This window comes from Chaetura pelagica, unplaced genomic scaffold (assembly GCF_000747805.2).
Source record: "Chaetura pelagica isolate M959 unplaced genomic scaffold, ChaPel_1.0 scaffold170, whole genome shotgun sequence".
Lineage (NCBI taxonomy): Eukaryota > Metazoa > Chordata > Aves > Apodiformes > Apodidae > Chaetura > Chaetura pelagica.
Genome location: NW_009952048.1, coordinates 180,245 through 192,627, shown reverse-complemented (window position 1 = coordinate 192,627; position 12,383 = coordinate 180,245).

The window sequence follows — 12,383 nt, the reverse complement described above, 5'->3', positions numbered from 1 at the left end:
TACTTCCCAACCTCTGGCAGAAGGATTAGGCAGAGTTGTTTTTACTGGCAAGAACAAGTATGGTTGTAAGGGAACATTACTGGTGCATGAGGAAGAATGAAGATGGACTATTGCACTAGCAATACAGTGGTCACAAAAGAACTGTTAACAACCTCAGTGAATGTGATCACATTTCCCCTACAACCACCTTTGCTGCCTGAGCATCCAAATCACTCATCTCTTCCCCCAGTGCTGGAAGCACAAGTCACTGGGATTGACATCCCCCCTCTGCTGAGAACTGTGGCGCGCACGTCTGCCCAGCTGATTACAGGTTGGATCCACCACTTGAACAGCCAGGAATATTGGCTTCAGAAACATTATCTTGCTACTGAAGTAAACTATTTGCCAAGGTATTTATTCCCAGGTCAAACTCACATCAGTTGGAAATGTTGTGCTCTCTGACCTCTTGCTCTGACCGCAGCATCCCTCCAGCTCTCCAGGAAGGGCATGAGCAGAGGTAAACAGATGCCCTCCTTCATCCCCTCTGCATGGCTGAGGCTCCCACATCATTTCTAGTATTGAGTTCCAACATCTTAGTGCTGAGTTTTGGATCAAGGCCCCTAGTCTTCCTGCAGCTGTAACAACAGCAGCAATTTAGTGGTAAATTCTGTCAGAAGGATTATGAAATTAATTGACAAATGTTCCTGTATAGTGTGTCAGCTTGAAGCATAGCTGAATGGGAAATACAGTCTTACTCCAAAAAGAGTTTTTAAAAAATGTGCAGTATGTTGCACAACTATTCGCTCTTTTTCTTTGCCCAAGAAACCATTTTTGGTTATACTCACATTTCTTTTGTCACTAGTTTGTTGGACTGGGTCTGGTGGCTGCTGATGGATCTGTTTTTATGACATTGCCAAGACAGTCCAAAGGTGTGAGGTAGGACTCCTGGCACTGCTGTCCAATAAAAAGGGGAAAAAATGCATTCAAAAAGTGAAGGCAGAGGCCTAATAAGAGTTTGAGAGGTGCAGTGGGGGTACTTTCTTTTTTTCTTCCACCTAAGTAACTCCAGTTTATCATGGCCCTTGGGATGGCAAACAGCTCTTGCTGCATGAGTTCATCCTTTCTCTTTTGTGATTAAGACTTTGGTCTTCTTCTGTATTTGTGATGAGCTGTTGATTTAAAAAAAAACCAAACCAAACCAACAAAAACAACAAACAAAACCCCAAACAACCAAAACCAAACACAAACCCAATGAAACAACTCACTCTTTAATACATGGAATCTGGCTGTGCCTGTCACTGAAGTGGGAAGAAGGGATAGAGAGTATTTCTGCCTATGAAGAACAGTAGATTTCCCAGTATGCTGTCAGGGTAGAAGGACCTACAGAAACTCTCAAGTTCCACAGCACATTTGAGAAACTATTTATTTCCACCTGTCCATTTTTAGGATCTTTTTTTTTTGAAGGGCTCAGATTTGGATCTCTGATCCCACTGACTTCAAAAAGAACAAAAATAATCCACTGTTGAATTATTCTGCAAACCTCACTCTTAACTGTCATGCAAAAAGGAAAAATGCCATCTAGGAGAGCAATGGGTCATATAATGGAGTTGAAATGGAGGATCTCTAGACTCCCAGTTTTTTTGTTTAGAAAGTACTTGGATGCAAGATGGAGTCAGAGGCATTATAGCAGCAAAGCCTGGTATTGTGTACACATTAGAGATGCCAACTAATTCTCAGCCAGGTTAAACTGGGAATAGCTAAGATTTCTTATTTGGGAAGAAGAGATCAAGGACTCAGGAGCAGGTTGTATTTCACAGAATAGAAATATGCATTTCTGGGAGCAGGCTGCCTTTTTTCTTACTGCAGGCAGCTAAATACAAATGCTGAAAAAGAAACAGGAGTGGCCAACCTGTGATTCTTGGAGCACGTGTAGCTCAGAAGCAGCACAGGAGTTGTTTCCTAAGCTGAGACTGCTCAGCAGGAGAAGCACCAGCAATGTTTTGGTGGATAACTGGGATGCTGAGGGATAGGAAGAAGGGATCCACCAGAAGCCACAGCAGCTGGTGGTCACTTAGTCTGCCAGGATCCTGGTTTCTTCCTTCTTAGTGGAACAGTGGACACCTGAAGAGCACCTGCCATCTTGCAGTGTTCTTTTTCCCCTTGCCTTTTTGAGGTATGTGATACATACACTGGGCTTTTCCACTGGGTGAAGAGCTTGACATACTTAGTGGGGCATCAGGGAAAATTAGGAATTCCCATTTGTTATAAATCCACAGAGCAGCAGACAATGCAAGACCCAGTTGGTCTCCTGGTCACTGTATTGAAGACAGTAGCTCCTGCCCTACTGACTGTCCACTGATGCAGATATCTCCTTGGGGGCAGTGCTTATGGCAATACAAGATTCCCTCACAGGGAGTAAATCTTTCATGACAGACTAACAGAATTAACCTCTGGAGCTACATATTCTCCAATGCTTAAAAGAGAGGTCTCCTACAGTAGGATAATTCAGCTGTCCTTCAGCTGCAGGATGAACAGAGAAACCTGAAGAAGTGGTTGGAAGAAGCTAAGTATAAGCCATAAACATACAGATCATAACAAACTGCCTTTCATCTTTGGTCGCTTTCTTCTCAAACGAGCATGATTCAGATCAATAAAGCCTGAAACAGGTATTTGGACCAATGTGGAATGGCAGAGTCAAGCACACTGTCAACACATGGCCATGTATTTTACATCTATAATATTCCCTGGATGCTTTTACCAAGCCATGCAGTTGTTATCAGTAAACTTATCAAGTGGAAACCATGGGAATTTAGAAAGAAAATAATCAAAATCACCTTCAGAAAGGTATTCTTCTAGAAATATGCCTATTTACCTTGCCTTTGCCAATTGTCACTGAAATCAGTGGGGGTTTTGGTGGGATGAAGAGGCATGCACTAGCAATTGTGCAAGTTCTTCCAGTACACCAGAGAACAGAATCTGATCTGGTCCTCAGGCTGCAAGCCATACCTGGGGGCATTACTTAGGGTGATGTCCTCTGGCACGGTTACTTCTCAGTGCAGGTCTGGGCACTCTGGCTGTTTGCTGCTGTTACTGTTTCCACACAGGAGGTGTGTCAGAAATAGTCTGAGCTTCCAGTCCAAGTCACTTATCCACAGGTCCTCTTACTGAATTTCTGTTACTGTACCCTTAACCCTTCACTTGTAAAGCCCCTGAAAGAGAAATGAGAGGCACTTCATCACCTCCTCCAGGAGGCACAATTTCACCCCATCCCAGCAAGCTGCTGCCGACTTTGACCATTACCCCCATGTACAATGGGTGCTTTTTATGAATGTTGTCTGAGTTGCCTTTTGGTAGCTACAGCACTGCCCTGTGTACTGTGAATGCTTAACTAAATATATTAACCATCCATCTGTAACTTCACAAAGCCTCATTATAGTTTGTGTGCCTCACTGAAACCTTACCCTGTACTACTTAACATCTGCAATTCAGGGTGTCAAAGTGTTAATCGGCTGGCATGATCAAGATTAAACAAGTAGATTATTTTGATATTCTTCTGTAAGATATTAAAAGTGAAACATGATCCGTTGGCCCTTGAGGTTCAAGTCTCACCACATGCAATTACACAGGGAGTTAGTTCCCTGTAAAAGTGATCTGGAGAGCTGAAAAAATGAGTCCTTCCCAGATGTGGTCTTAGCAGTGGTCCATAATACATGACATCAATGAGTTAAACTAAGGAAACTAGTGAAGGCCAACATCTCAGTTTTAAGTTTCAGATGAGGTTTTTGCTTATGCCCACCTCAGGAAATGAATATTGCATTCATAAATTGTTTTCCTTATCCAGGAGATGAACCTTAACATTTTCATTCAGCCCCAGAGTATTAGATTTCTTTAACACTTTGCCACATTAGAATATGTTTTCCATCTGAATCTGATGATGCAATAGCTGAAGAAAAAGTTGGCTGAGTGGCATTTCATAACAAGCAATAAAAGTTTATGATGCACAGAGTATGATAATTGGCACAATATGAATTGAATGCTTCCTTACGGATAATATTTGATAAGATATAGCATGTGTAGCTATCATAACATTTCAATCAACTCACTATTGCTACTTTAAACTGTATTTATTTTATTGTCTCCATAATGGATTTTACAGTGCCAAAAATTGGTCTGACTTCACTAGAAAGATGAAAAATCAGTGTGTTGTTTTCCCTGGTGCATTTATTTCCCACTGAAATCCTTTTCTCTTATTTTCTTCTCATTTTTTTCAAGCCACCTCCTTGCCATGAGCTGTTGACATACGATTTGTTGAAAGTCAAGCTAGTGGACACCAGTGTTTTATTTTTTTCCCCCCATCGTGGCATTATTTTTGCATAGGGGCTTTTACAAGGTTAATTAAACCATAATGGGGAAATCATTCACGGACAATGTCCTTTCCCAGTTTCCAGATTTTATAAACCTCACACCTGTTTTTCTTAGGTTTTTGTGCTACATCAGCCTATAAATCCTCCTGTATTTCCCAGTGTAGTTTCTTATGAAATAAAACTTTTTTCCCTCCATTTGCTCAACTGTTTTCAATACTTGCAGTCAAGCTTGAAGTTGTCAATCAAGGAACAGCTTATCAGTCTGGGCTTTTCCTTTTCAAGCTTATACTCAGTGACTTTTGAGACCTGTCAACACCCAGTTGATTTTAGCCTTAACAATAAAGTCACACTCTATCTCCCACCTAGTAGCTTTAGATTAAATTCTGATGTCATATACGTCATATTTACATAGTTAAAACTCATAACAAAGCAACCCACAGGCAATAGGATGTAATAACCATGCAACAGAGCCATTTCCTGTCCCCTTTTTTCTCTCACACTATGTTTCGTGTAGTTTATTGGATGTGAATGTTTTGAAAATGAAAATCGTCTGGGAGAAAACTGCTAGCCAGGCGTGAGGTTTAGAAGAATTCAACTAAAAGAATATATAGAGTTGTAAATGCTTGGCCACCTCTGGTATTGTAAAATAGAAACTCTTTCAATATTCCTTTCATTTCCACAAGAAGAATAGATGGGAGGCCACAATTATGTGCTCCAACAGTCGATTTTTAATATCTTTAATTCTGCTCGTATTAAAGGAAAACAATTAACTTGGAGTCAGAAAGCCTTAAACACCAAAAGTTTTACAGTTTTCATTTTAAAGCACAAAGGACCTACTTCAAATACAATGCAATGGGAACTTTAACCACGGGGTATGTTTAAACTAAAATCCACCATGGTACTTTAAACAATCAATTAAGGCAAGTTTAACAATTTTTTTTTCAGCCTCGCAAAATAGCCCCATTAAAAGGAAGAAAATAAAAACTGCTGTGTGCTTCTCTCTCTCTTACACACACACACTGAGTATTCTTTAACCACAGCCATATCAGGAGATAATGTTTTATCTAAAAATAAAGAAAAGAGTAAGCCTTAACCAATGAACGTGACATAGAGCTGTACTGTACCTTCTGGAAACTGCTCTTTTTCAAACCAAAGACAACTGAAATGCTCCCATGGATTCAGCTGTTGCTAGGACTCTGAGTGAAAAGTAAAATATCCCTTCAAACTATGTATTGATGGTTTGGGTTTTTGCCTCAAGAACTGATGTATTTTAGAATTTGAACATAATGCCCCAATAAGATAATGCATAGAGTGAAGGAAAAGGGAATCAGTTGCTGTCAAAAGGGCTAAAAAGGACCATTCTGGTGGAAAGTCCCTGTGACTCTTCCCTTCTACCCTAGTCATGCCCTTCTCCATGATGTTCCAGCATGGATATAAGTGGTCCTTTAATGCTGAAGGGCAGCACTCCAGGGGGTCATCCAATAGCTAAAAGCTTACAGGTAGGCTGAGCTTCAAGGCACATGTCTGTTTGCATTGAGCAGGGTTTCCATCAGGGCTGTGTGCAGATGTATGGCCAGCATCCAGTCCTTGCAAACCTTGCTGCTCCTGTTTTCCCTGCTGCTACGGCTGCTTCTATTGTTCCAGCAGCTTGCTTTGCTACAAGAGGCTGTCCAGCAGAGGTTAAATCAAACTGGCCTTGGGGCCTGACAGCTCTGCACAGACTTGGGAGAATAGTTTTATTTGTGCTGAGTTCTCAGGGTCTCGCTCAGTAAATAATGGTCAGTTTCAAAATGAAACGTGTCAAAGCACTGGCTTTCCAGTTTGTCCCGAGAATGCTTTACTCAGCTATCAGCAGCCTAATTCTGCAGGAAGGACATCTTGTTACATAGCAGGTCCTACAATAAAAGGACCCTATGGTGACCCTGGCTTAAACATCCAATGTGAGCACCTGGTGCTGGGAACCGCAGAAAAGGTGGATGCTGGGGCATAAACAGGAGCAACATTGGTGAGACATCCTTTGGCTCACTTGGAGGACTTCTGCTGAAGTCCTGGCTCTGGCCTTGGATGCAGCACTTCAAAATTATGTGAAAGCAGGGACTCAGAGAAAGACAATGAGAACAAACAGAGACTGAGGAAACAAGGAGAGAGAAGGAAATTTGTGCTGTTTGGCCCAGGAAAAGAAAGAAAACTGAAGAGAAATGGTAATAGGCTTTGAATGCTTTGAGTGGTAGCTGCCAAAGGGGATGGACCTATTCTTGCTCTTTTCACCTCCCTTTAGATGTGACAACCTGTAATATGAATAAACTGGAGCAGAGAAGAATGACATCAGGCATTAGGAAAACCCTAGCTGTAAGCATCTTTAAGCACTGGAAGATGTTTCTGAGGGAAGCTGCACAGTTTCTAATACTAGCAGCCTTTATAAGAAGAAATTATGTCAGATATGGTTTCAGTACAGAAGATCTTGAGTAAAGGAGGTGGGTAGTGACCTCCCATAGTTCTTCACAGCCTTCCTCTCTCCAAGTCTATGCTTGGCCTTTGTCTCTCTTCCTGACTAACTCCATATCAACACCTGTCTCTCCTCCCAGGCCATCCTGCTCAACCCTGCAGACTCTCCCAAGGTGAAGTTAATTGTCAGCAGGCAGTAGCATTTACTGGAAATAGCAGCCTCTATTCCCCCAGCTCCTGCTGGTGTTTCCTGACAGGAGCTTACAATTGCAGGGAACAAATGACCAACAGCAGTAGCAGAACAGCAAAGTCACCCAAGGTCAAGCTACTGGTCAGCAGCTTAAGCAGTCATCTTGGGCCTCCTGCACCCAAAGACTTGTGAAACCAGTGGATCATGTTGTGTCTGTCAGTCAACTGGCCTCCAGTACCAGAGTTTGGCTATCTCTACAGAAGGAAAAAATATATGGGTATAGTTAACATGTGTAACTCTAATGCAGAACACATGTAGCCATGTATGTAGCCAGAAGGTGTTCATTGTGCTTGCTGGAGTGATGATTGCCTCAGCTTGCACCACATTTTTTGTGCCACTGCTGCATTTCCCCCTTCAATGAGCATGAGTGCCTTTTTCCTCTCGTGCAGTGAAACAATCGGTTTCGTGCCAGCATCAAACCCACTGTGGACCTCCCTGTACCACAGGAGACTTCAGGATGTCACGCAGCCACCCAGACATTCAGACTTGCTGAGCTCTTGCTGAGCTTTTGCACCATGTGCTGAAGTCAGCAAGAATAACAGATGTTCAGCAACTTTGGAAATCAAGCCAAGAGACTTTGCTGGGGTTGGTCTGATGGTAGAAAGACCCTATTCTGTGTACCTGATAAGAAGCCCAAGCTGTGGACTTCCTGCTCCTCAAATAGAGATGCCATGTACAGTAAAATTGCATTCTAAGACTTTTATTTCATTTCATAGCACGGGGTTCATATGAAGCCTTCAGAGAAAATATGAAGCATACATAATGGAAAACTTGACTGAATGAACATAGACTCTTTAGGACTGTAGAGGACAAATTTTTAATGGAGATGAATCAGACTTCATTTTTCTTTCCTAGAGATTACATGTACCCCAGAAACACATGAGATGCTCCTCATTCTACTGACTCTTCATCAGCTGAGATTAGTGAAGGTAGGGTGGAGGAGCTGGTACCCCTCATGGACACCCTTTTTATCTAATGTAGTTCTTATCTTCAGGCCTTGCACCAGTCCTGCTGCATGTCAGCCACAACATGCTGAGGGCCAGCCTTGGCACTAGGGTTGCAGGTTGTTGACCACTTGGTATAAGCTACCTACAGGATACTACCCAATTCCTTTAAGGACTTGGTGGGAGAGATTTTCAGGTGACCTGAAGTAGCATGTGTATACATGTAAGATGCAGCTACTGCCCTTCCCCTTTTTTGATCACTGTATAAGGCAATGAATCCAAATGAAAGAGCTGAGCAAAAGCCCATGTTAGTGGCTGTGTATTTCAGTCCGTAATAACAATCAGTCCCTTCTCAGTTTTGCACACAGAATGATGCTGAGGGATGAGGTCTCTGCTGTCCTCACAGCTAAACAGTGACCTGGGTCTGCAAAGACTTGTCTCCAGCAGCTGAGACACTGGCCACAACTCTGCAGCCATAACCCTCAGCTCTTGAAGAACTTTCACACTGCCTTCTCTTCTTACTAGCAAAGCTTTGTCAGAACTTTTCAGAGAAACTGTATGTGTCTTCTTCACTTTCCTTACCTTTTTATTTATTTAATCAGAACATTTCATCTTCTCATTTACCAAGATTTTGATTTGCCTAGGATAGAGGCACTTTCTTTTAACTTGTAGCTCATTTGTACAGTGGCTGAGACAACATTGCTCTAAATCACTACTTTTCTTCAAATAATAGTAACGATGACAACAAGAATAATAAAGCCCTAAGGCTTTCTGTCTCAAGGAAATGTGAATTGGAAGCCCCATGCTTGCAGGAAATGTTGGAAAAGGAAGCAAGAAGTAACTTGCTTAGAAAGCGTACCCATACATTTTATTCTGCAAGTGTTGCATCATACATTAGGCTTTCTGATTACTTGGTGAATGAAGTGTAGTGTGTATAATATGGAAAGAAGATGTTGTAGCTGAGAAGTTTATGATGATTACAAAGGCAGAAGCCAAGGTGCAGGGTGAGTTTCCTTCAACTAGTCTTCTACCAGAGTCTCTAATAGGGAGAAAATACAGGGGTAATAAAGCAAGAGAGGAGTAACTGAATTAGTTGGAGGAATGAAACAGACTGACAGTCAGGTCTCACAGCTTGTCACTATTAGATGGGCAAGTGAAAAAATACTCAGATTAATGGAATGACCTCAGATATTGCAAGCTGTTACACAAGCCAGCCCTGTGTGTCACATTAATGAGTATTTATGAAAATTAATACGAAACAATGAAAATGTTCTGTTCTTAAAATATGACCTGCCAACTGCCTTTACCATTGTTTTAACTGCACCCCATGAAACAAAGAACATTTGGAGCCCAGGCCTCTGTCTCATTTTCAGCTTGTCCCAAGCTTGTGATTTGTTGTCGCAATCTTGTCAAGATGCGAGAAAACAGTGGCTGGTTCCACCACCAGCATCTTCTAGCAGGCTCTACAACTGCCACACTTAAACGAACTGTCTCTTCTCAGAAAAACATCGCTTTCTTCTTTGTGGAGCTAAGGGCATTCTCCTGTCCTTGGTTATGCAGGACAAACTGTGGGGTTTTTTTTTCCACTGGGAGCTGGGCCCGCAGGGCTGGGGCGGACACCCACGTTATGAAATGGCAGAGCAGATGGTTGCAAGCCAACACCAGGGCTCAGGCACCACCTAACAAACTAGCAAAGCAAATCAGACCTCAGGACCTCAGCATATAATCACGGATCTAGAATTCACACACGAGGATATCTGAGATTAGTATGTTTTTTCTTCACACTTTGGCTAGGAGATATCTCTGGTCACAGTGAGGTACTGACGCTGCAGCAGACGCTGATTTTTCCAGTGACCTGTAAGGGTGCTTGCTCTTGATCTCAATTCAACACTCTTGCTGGTATGTTTTCTTACCCTTTTCTAACTTACAGTCTTGGATGGGCTCCCACATATCCAGGCCTAGTTCTCTCAGGCAACATGTAGCCAATGCTGTCTGCTTTCTGCAGGAGGCTTTTTTCTAAATTGCTTTCTAGTCTTCTACGTGCTTTAGTCCCGTTTTTGTTCAATTCCTTTCTCCCACTGAAGTGACTGGTCTTGGCTTTCCATCCAGCCTTCACTTCCACCTTGGGCTTTTGCATTCGTTATCTCTGCCACCCCTTGCCTTTGGCTGGGGGTCTCCTCTCACCTTCACTGTGCCCTGCTTAGGCCATGGGAGGCAATCTCTGAGAAGGGCCAATTCCTCCAGTCCAGCCCTTCCGCTGTCTCATATCCCAACTCTCCTCCTTTCCAGAGCAAAAGATGGAAAAACAAAGTAACAAATCATTTTCTAGACTCAGGAGCTTACCGATCGATCCCCCTTTGGTCCTGGCACCTTCCATTCTCCTTCAATCTTATCCATAGCTCCTCCTTATGCCATTTCAGAAGTGAAATAAAATATGTAGCATACAATTAATCTTTCCCTTGCTTCCTGCTTTCGCTGGCTTCCTTGCTCTCAGAATTCAAAGTGCCAGTGCTCTCTTTTAACTTCTGAATCTCGTTTCTTTATTCTCCTCTTGGCTTCAAAAACTTCTGGGTGTGCTGTCTCCTTTTTGCCTATGTGATGTGTCTTACAGACACTGCTTGCTCATCTGAAGACAAACCACCAGTACAAATACAAAACAACTGAGATGAATGAGCACCTGGGCAACCATGATTGAGTGAGAAAACTGATCAGTAAAAGAAATCATATCACATACGTTTAAGAACATTTGGGAAATAAATGCTTTGCTTTTTTACACATTTCTTTCTTCTGAAGACAGCTGCAAAGGACAGCTGCAAAGACAGTGGGATGGTTGGTTTTTTTGTTTGTTTCCCTGACTCAGATGGTAGATTCACATGGTAACTGGGATGAAAAAAGTTCATCTGGGTTTTAGATATGTTCATTTGTCCCCTGCTGTTATATCCAAAGATAAACTAGTAACACAAGCACAGATTTGAATACAGGTGGAGACTGAACATAAATCAGACTGTGCCCAACAGTCCCAACACCATCTCTCCCCCATCTCAAGGTCCCATTGGCATCCCCAATGCAGACAGTGCAGCAGGTTTAAACAAAACCAGGAGGGCTGGAGCCAGCCCTGCATATTCCAAGTACCTGTTCATATCACTTCGTCCAAGCTCATTGTCTTCCATAATTGCCATCATATGGTACTTCGTGCAATGTAACTGGAAGTGTTTTACATCCATCTCACTGTTTGCTTGTGCTGCATCACAGCACATAGGGCAGGAGCTTCTCCTAACTCTACAAAAGTCGGGACCAAAATGTCCATAAACATGCACAGTCAGTAGCCTGGACCAACATTCAGAAGCAATAATATTTCAGTTGTCCCATTTTGTGATGGGAAGTAGCTAAAATCAACTCTCTACTTCAGCTAATATTAAATGCACAGTACTTTCCCTCCTGTAATTTTGACTCTTCCTCTAACTGTAGTTTGGTTAAAGCAAAAGTAAACTATATGACATTTTTAAATGACATTTCTTTATTTTTTTCTTCAAAAGTAGCAGTAATATTAACTTAATATGGCAGGGGAAAAAATACACTATTTAATCCTTTAAAGGTTTAACATGAAATTCAATCTATGTACATAATTTGTGTCAGACTGTTTCACATACTACTGTGAACACTGCGGGTTTTTTATTCTAGTGTTTCTTCATTCTACTTTTAACACTCCCTCGTCCCAAAATTGCCATGAGGAAAATTTCACAGTTCTGTGTACTCAAGGAAATTTGTCAGTGTTATTTCACCAAACATGTTTCTATTGGAAGCTAAAATGAAACAATTCTGAATGGGTGGCAGGCCTAAGCTATGAAATGAAAGACAATGCTGCAAACTTCACGGCACCATTATAAATTAGGATTTTTCAATCTCTAAGTCACATGATCACCATAGTTCCCTATTTCCCCAACAAATTAAGAATCTCCATCAAACTACAAAACTTTCCACTTATAGGGAGAAATATCTCCCGTTTAGTAAATACACATCTAGTTGCAGAAATATAGTAAGATCAAGATCTTGTGCATAAATAGAGACTAAAAGTATCCTACAGAGTGTAATATTTTTTTCACAGTGTCACCCAGACAAAAGAAAATCCCTAGAGAGCTTCATAAGGCTCTTTTCTGGCTTAAACAATTCTAGGGCACCAGAAAAATATCTCCATACAGATCTCCATCTGTGTTTCTTGGTCACCATCTTGCACTTTTCATTAGAATTGTGTTTTCTTTCTGCATCAAACCATCAAAGGAGGCCAAACATAGGCAGGGAATCCATTAGAAACCTCAAACCTTGATCCAACCTGCTAAATATTTATTGAATTTGGAAAAAATGTGAGACAAATTTAAACTGAACTTGGGCTGATTTATTGTG